Source organism: Silene latifolia, chromosome 7 (genome assembly GCF_048544455.1).
Source record: "Silene latifolia isolate original U9 population chromosome 7, ASM4854445v1, whole genome shotgun sequence".
NCBI classification, from domain to species: Eukaryota; Viridiplantae; Streptophyta; class Magnoliopsida; order Caryophyllales; family Caryophyllaceae; genus Silene; species Silene latifolia.
Window position 1 is genome coordinate 10561391 of NC_133532.1, and position 8166 is coordinate 10569556.

Genomic DNA, 8166 nt, shown 5'->3' on the forward strand with positions numbered 1-8166 from the left:
TATAAATATATAGAAATGGAAATGATAGATACAGTTATTAGGAATGTATTTAAGAAACTAAAAATGAAAATAAATTAGGGTTATTTTATAACAATAGTCAATAATCCATCATATTGGTGGTCTGCAATAATTACTCTATCCTATCAGTAATCCCAATTAAATCCAACCTAAGCATCATACCTTCTAATAGTGAACCAGCTAATATTTTTTGAATTTATGTTGAAATATTTGATAGTTTTTGGACAACCTAGCTGGTATATGTGAAGTTTATGTGTAATATTTTCAAGTAATGAATCAAGAACTTTGTTTATTTGATACACATAAACAACATAAAATATCAGCTGGTTCGTTATTAGAAGATGTGTTGTTTAGGTTGGATTTAATTAGGATTATGATTATTGCAAACCACCAATAGAATGAATTATTGTTATGAAATATTATTACATGTATTAATTGCATTGGTTGTGTAATCCAGTCCTTAATTCTTAAGTTAGTATATCAAATTTGGAAGGTATTTAACAATGTTACTCCGACATTTCACTTAGTTGTCGTATCGTGTGTTCGACACGGACACGGCATTTCCATACTTCAAATTAGACCAAAAAGTAAAAAAAATTCACACAAAATAGTCATATCCGACACTCGATACATATCAGACACGACACCTGTATTGGAGAGTCGGGATAACACAGGTATTAAATGCTTAAATAAAACTTTAAGGGCTAGAGTTGTATTTATCGTTACCCTTAATTTTATGAGCTTTAATAAATAGAAAATGAAATGATATTATCGGGTGGTACCGCGTCTTCTTAGTCGTTACTACCCTAACATGTCATGTAAACCGTAAAATATGATGGCCACTACATAAGGGCATTTTGATCCGAGGGGTATAGTATCACGACTTTGTATTATTTGTAACAACATTACCTTTGTGCCTTAATATAATTTGTATTTCTGATGGTGTCTTAATATTATCCTTATTTAATTGTATTGTATATATGCATGATTCAAACATAAAAAGATGATCATACATTGAATTGGATCGAATATTTAGCTTGGCTGAAACCGAGTTTGATCGTAAGAAATCTAATTCAACTCATTTACCGAAGCCAGGTGTCCATTCGAGAGGGATGTGTCACTTTCTTTAATAATCATTGATTGATTGTTGAATTGTTGATCCCATTGAATCGAAATCAAAATAAAAATATTATTATTGCAAGCTTCTACAATTCAATGGATTAATAGAATTTTTAATTATAATCTATCACTACGTACTACGTTGGAAACTTGGAATTTAATAACCATTTGTACCCTTCAAATTAATCAAATCATATGATCATAGATTCACATACATCAAACATCATTTAACAACAAAAACATTGATCATAAAATTCATAATCACCATTCATCTAGTACACAAATCTCAACATACAAATTACAAAGTAATTTAACTATAACTACCATACTAATAACATGACATTCGACACCAGTGTCACGACCCAGATTTAATACGAATAAAACATAAAAACATTATAAAAACATACACAAACCAACCAACCAAGTGGTGTTATTAGTCCAGTGGTAGCCGGGTTAAACCTTGAAACTTGCAGAAATGTAGGAGTTGAGAGGTCCCGGGTTTGACTACCAGCTGGGGCGATGATCACTTGGTCACTGCAGCCCTCGAAGGGGGTGACTTACATGGTCTATGTGGTGGTGCGGGAATGCATGGGCCGAGGGATTCAACCCCCTCGTCATTAAAAAAAAAAAAAAAAAAAAAAAAAACTTACATGGTCTATGTGGTGGTGCGGAAATGCATAGGCTGAGGATTCAACCCCTCGTCATAAAAAAAAATAAAAAAAAAAGAAAAAAAAAAAAGAAAAAGAAAAGTGACACAAGGTATTAAACAAAAAGGGTAACAGCTGGCTACGGATTCCCTCGTCATCATAACCAAAAAAAGTAGTAGTCTACCAAATGCCATGAACAACATGAGAACAAGTATTCTTAACCCACTTAAAACTCTTTCTAAAAGAACCTTTCATTTTGCCTTGAACAGCATAAACTTTATAAGAAACAACTCTTTTTTTTCTTTGCATTTCAGGATCACTTAAACTCCATCCTTTTGTAGAAGAAGATGATCCACTTCCTTTGCTTTTCTTATAATTACTCACACTATTATTATTATTATTATTTGATTTTGATGAATCTTTGTTATTATTGTTGCATGGTTGAGGATGAACTTGCATGTATGAAGCATATGAAGTACTATATGACCTTAGATCTTGCATGCTCGTCGGTGGACCAACATTTTCCATTATTTGCATGTTATTTCTGCCTTCTCTGCATGACATGGATCTAAAATTCTCCATTTTTTTGGGATTTTTTGGGTTAGTAGTTAAGAAAAATGGTTGAAAATGAGGTTGATGAAGAAGAGAGTGTGTAGGAAGAATAATAATGAGGTTTGGTTTGTAAAAGGGGTTTGGTTTAGGTGGGGGTGGGTTTGTATTAATTATAGATCATGATTAATTGGGAACAGTTACTAAGTGCTGGCATTAAGTTGTTTAGGAATTTATTTTTGTGGGTGTTAGTACTCTTTTATGTTTTAAATTCAACACCTAACTGGAAATAAAATAGCAGGTTCTATTCTTTTCGGTTAAAAAGAGATAAATTGAACAGACTGAAGTTGAGCTGAATTGAGGTAAAACTTAATATGAATAAAGCTGACTTGAATTGAATGGAGCTGAGTTGAATTAATTAAATTGAATGAAATTAAACTAAAATGGACTAAAGTTAAACAAAAAAGAACAGGGCCTTAGTATTTTGTGGGTGATTAAGTGAGTAGCGATTAACTATAGAATAACAGTGTCATATATTGTTTAACAATCATCTTTTTTTTTTTTTTTTTTGTTGATCAGGAGTATCTCTACTGACAGTTGGGGTAATCTCCGCCCAATTCATGGACTATACAACCAGTTGTATATGTTGTACGATGTAGAATCTGAGCTTTGTGATAAAGTATCCGAGCTTTATGTTAAATAATATGAGCTTTATTAAAAAGTATTGAGTTCATCCATTTACACATTAAAAACATGAACTTTAAATTAGCTCATAAAGAATACACATAAGCTCGAATTCTTATACTTGGTTGTACCATGCTTATGGTACAACTGGAAGTATAATCCTATTTTTGATCTCCGTCAGGGTAATAAAGGCAATTTAATGGGTTAACCTTTCCCAAGTTTGACTTTTCCATTCGCAAGAGCCAGTAATCGAACCCCTGAGCCCTGACCACTTATTTAAGAGATGAGAATCTTTACCGCTCACACCAACCAACTTTGGCTGCTTAACGATCATTTGGGATGTCCATTTCGTTGGGCCAGTTTTAGTTCATCAAAATCAGGTCGCATTATTATGGCTTCTAATATCATAGTAGAAACATATATAGGTCTGATACAGGCTAAAAAATGATTCATGCTAAAACCAATTGATAATACGAGGAGTAGCTTAGTGGTTTACAAATCAATTCATTGATGCATTCATATCTAACACATTTTCATGTGTTAAGAGAGTTATGATCGGAATTTTATTTACCATATACGGACAATTTACAAATGACGATCATTAAATAAAGTACTTAACATATAATTGACCGTTGTAAATTCATTGTATAACAATCTTATACATTAATTACTCAGATTAAATTAGGATAGCATGAGATAAACTACGGAAAATTCACGTGGTGTCCTCAAACTTTGCCATTTTTCACATGGTACCCAAATTTTTAAGTTTGTGCACATAATATCCTTGAAATTTGATTTTCAAGCACAACGTGCCTTTTTATCGTTTTTAAAATTTTCGATTGGTCATAAATTATACTCCCTCCCAGTCAAAATAAACTTCCCTATTTCCTTTTCCGTCTATTCACAATAACCTCCCTATTTCCTTTTTTGGTAAGTGTTTGTGTGGTCCAAATTTAATTGTATGGTGGGGTAGTGTATTTGTGTGGTTGAAATTTAATTATATGGTGGGGTAGTGTGTTTCCTTAATATTTGTGCCAAAATGAAATGGGAGGTTTATTGTGAATGGGAGGGAGTAGATCAAAAATCAGAATTGACTAATTTTTTTTTTCAAATTGATTACCTCTTCGAGATCTATAAATTGATAAAACGAAAATGGTCATTCGGAAATTTAAGATCGAAGATATAGTTAATTTGAGAATTTCGTTAAAAAAAACCCAATTAAGTTTGAAATTGACAGAGTACTTACTCATTTGTTTTCAAACTATTTATTTTATGAAAGTGACATATACTCACATATGTACCAACTCAATTTATAATTATAATGGGCTACGAAGTATAAAACAAATCAGAATTATAAAGTGATATTTTTAATAACCATTTTAAATTAGTATGTGGAAAGTTTTGCCTTTTCTCGTTGTATAAAGGTCAGAGTTCCACTTAGATTGGAGTGATACTTTGTCACTTTATTTAGTACTAAAACAAACTTAGTTTACAAGCACTAATTAAGAGCCTAAACATGATCTAAGTTATCTTTAATTAAGTGCTAATTGTTAAAGGTGACTACTCCAACATCACTAAATAATTTTGTTTAAGAGTGTTATCCGATTTAAAAAAATAATACGGATCAAATAAATGAATGAAATAAAGGCAAAATGCAAAAAATAATAAACTGTTATCTCATCTACCTACACGATGAAGTAATATTTGAAGATGTTGAACCATTCTTCAATCTTCATCGTTCACTTGTAATTGTTGACTCGTTATGTGAATCATTCGTCATCATTCATTTGTCATTTTGACTCGTTGCACGAACCATTCATTGTCGGTTATTTGTCATTTGACTCGTTGGGCAAATCGTTCGTCATCATCACTGTTCCGGGTGTAATTCCAGAGCAGATATTCGTTACCACTCGTAGCTTGTAGAATGTCGTCTTTGGTTGAATCCTTCTTTCCTTAATTGTTCCTCTCGGCCTCTCCTGCAACAATGAACGAACTGAGGGCTTGGCTTTGTGCCAAGCGTACTCACTCCGACGCTCAAGTCAGTAAACTTAAGGGATAAGTTGTTACTTGGCTGAATGTATATTGTAGAGAGATAAGGAAGATAATACCAGATGAATAGTGTTTCTTAGGTTAAGTTGTGGATCCTTTCCTCAATGAAGGTTGAGGAGTATTTATAGACTTTCACCTTTTGTCACGTAGTGGCCAAGTGGCTAGCGGTGGAAAGATCGATCTACCCCTCGGTGAGGGACCTATGGCGGCCGGCGGGCCCTGTTGACTCACCGCCGAGGGATCTTGGATATGAGTACGCGGGTATGTGTCCCGCCGGCGGTTGCCATCCGAGACCAGTGACAGTAGATGGGTCAGATCGGCTAGGCTGTCTAAGCCGTTGACTTGTTTGTGGATATCTTTGACCTTGCTCAATATGTTGACTTGGTCGGCGGTGCGAATATGCCCCATCAATTTGCCCCCAGCGTAGTCTATGCCGTGGTATGGGCTCCGATGTACGTTTGAGCGTATATTCTGCGCAAGTAATTTGTAAAAAATTTTCTCAGATCGGCTTCTTCTGTGGCGGCTTCTTTTACCTCGGCCTGGTCTTTCTTAGGCCGTACCATATCCCCCTCCACATGGATGTGTAAAGGGCATCCGATGTGGAAAAGAAAGTGACGCCGGCCGAGACCAGGGTTGAGTGTGCTTGGTTGTTTTTGATTGCCCCCGGCCGCGCTACCTAGCTTGGTTGATCGAGTGGCCGGCGGAGAACGGATGCTTGGGAATTTGTTGAGGAAGGTGAATAGGCGGAGAGATATGAATGGGCGTGTTGAAGACGCTTGGTCACTTTGTTGCATTGATTGACGTCCAATCGTTGCAACGATTGACATCCGTGGTTGCATGTCCGACACGTGTCTGCATCTTTGATTGGTTGACGCTTCATGGGCTTTTCTCTGATTGGTCCTTCTTTATGGGCTTTTCCCTATAAATAGGGCAGTTATCCCGTGAAATTGGCCACCAATTTCATTCTCCAAAATTTCCCTCTCTAAACTTTCAAGGGTTTCATTGTCTTCTAATTTTCAGAGTTGTTACTCCGGCGGGTGTTTTTCTTCAAGGTAAACAAACAAACTTTCCAATTTCTTAACTTTGTAAGTTTTTATTGTAAACATGTCTTCTGCTGATGCCGGGCCTAGCAAACCGGCGCGGGGGGGTTCCCCGTCGCGTCTTGATGAGGAGGAGATGTTGGACGCCCTCCTGATAAGGCCTGGGGGCCCTAGGTCACCTTCTCCTGAAGTTGATCCTCGAATTTTGGAGGAATGGGAGGATGACGATGATGTTGATGATGACGCAGACGATTTTGGTGATGATGCTGAAGAGGCTCGTCCCAAAGAGGGGAGGCAGTACGTTATGGATCACGGTGACGCCTGTAAGGTACGCGTTGACCGAGCTTGGACCCATAAGTTAGCCAGTTGTTCCGGTGAGACATTTTTCGAGGACCATTTCTTCTTTGGCAGGGGATACAAGATTGTTATCCCTGAGGAGGGTCAGACCGTCTGTTGCCCTCCACCGGGCCATACCGGCGTATACATGCGACACTTGGAGTACGGGCTCCGGTTTCCGCTGAATGAGTACGTCATGGCCATCATCAAAGCTATGAACGTCGCTGTGGCCCAACTGCATCCGTTGGCCATGAGGACGATAGTCGGCTTTGTGTGGCTTTGTCTCTTCAAGGGGGAGGCCCCGACGGTGAATTTATTCCGCCGGCTTCATTATCTCCACCACAATCTCTGGCCGCGTCGGTTGGTACAGTGTGCACATGGAGAAGGGTTATGTCTCTGTTGACAAACTTACTTCTTGCAAAGACTGGAGAGATCGGTGGGTGTACGTTAAGGTGCCGGATGACTATCCGCTGCCCCGCTGCTTTCAGCACCAAGTTAACTTGCGGTGTGAGACTAAGGCGGAACATGACAGATGGGTCACCCGGAAAAAGCTCAAGATGGATGCCAGCAAGGTCCTTCTTAAAGAGGATGAGAAGGCGCGATGAGGCTTTTTGAGGCGGACAAGAGTGGGGTGCCGAAAAGATGGATTCCTCCAACGCAGATCATTCTTCAGGATGAGCCGCTCTGCCATGTCGGCCTCATACCGGCCTTAGCACAGGGTGAGTGGGGTCGGTATGAGGCCCATCACCGCTGTCAATGTTCCTGTTTTTCGAACTTCGATTTATTTCTTCTACTTAATTCTTGCTTTATTTCCTTCGCAGACTACTTTGGACCGGATTTGTCTGAGGATATCCTCCGGAGAATGGGGCTGCACAAAGACAAAACCGTTGCTAACTTGCATCCCAAGGCTCTGACCCATGACCGCAGGACGTCGCCGAATGATCTTATGGACCAGCAGCTGAAAAGCTTGAATGTGGTGGAGGCCCAGGCGAAGGTTGTTAGTAACATGCCGCGCCATACGCGAAAAACAAAGCCTTCGGCGGTGATGGCGTCGACATCGGCTCCGCCTTCCATCCCCCGTTCGAAGGAGACGGTGGAGATCGTTTATATCTCTAATGGGGATGACTCCGATGAGGAGGAGGGGTCGCCCCTTGTCCGTAAAAAGAAAGCGGACATGCCTTTACTGCTGCCGTTGTTTCTAGCTGCGACGATGAAATGCGCCCTTCGGCCAAGAAGGCCAAGCACGGTATTGATCTATCCGGTGGCTCGGTTTAGCTTGGTTCATCAGCGCCGATGACAGGCTTTTCGGCATGCCTATGTATGTTGATACTGATGCTCTCTTTTTTTTTTTTTTTTTTTTAATTTTGTAGATCAGCCGCTGTCGACCGCCGCTCTTGTTGAGCAGCAAGTGGAGGAGAACCCCGCGCAGGCTGGTGATCATAACGTCGCCATTGACTCTTCATCCCAGAAGGTTTCCCTTTCCCGACCGCAGGGTGGTGATCGAAACGTCGCCACCGGCTCTTCATCCCATAAGGCTTCCCCTCCCGGCCTTGTAGCGGAAAGCGCGAGGTTGATCAAGAGACTGGCGAGGTGGAACGAGCTGACCGGTGCTCGTATCATGGAGCAGGAGAAGGCCGTGGCTCAATCCGCTTTTGAGCTTAATGCCACTAAGAAGGTGGCCGCGAAGGCGAAGCTAGATCTTCTCAATGAGCAGAGGCTTAGGG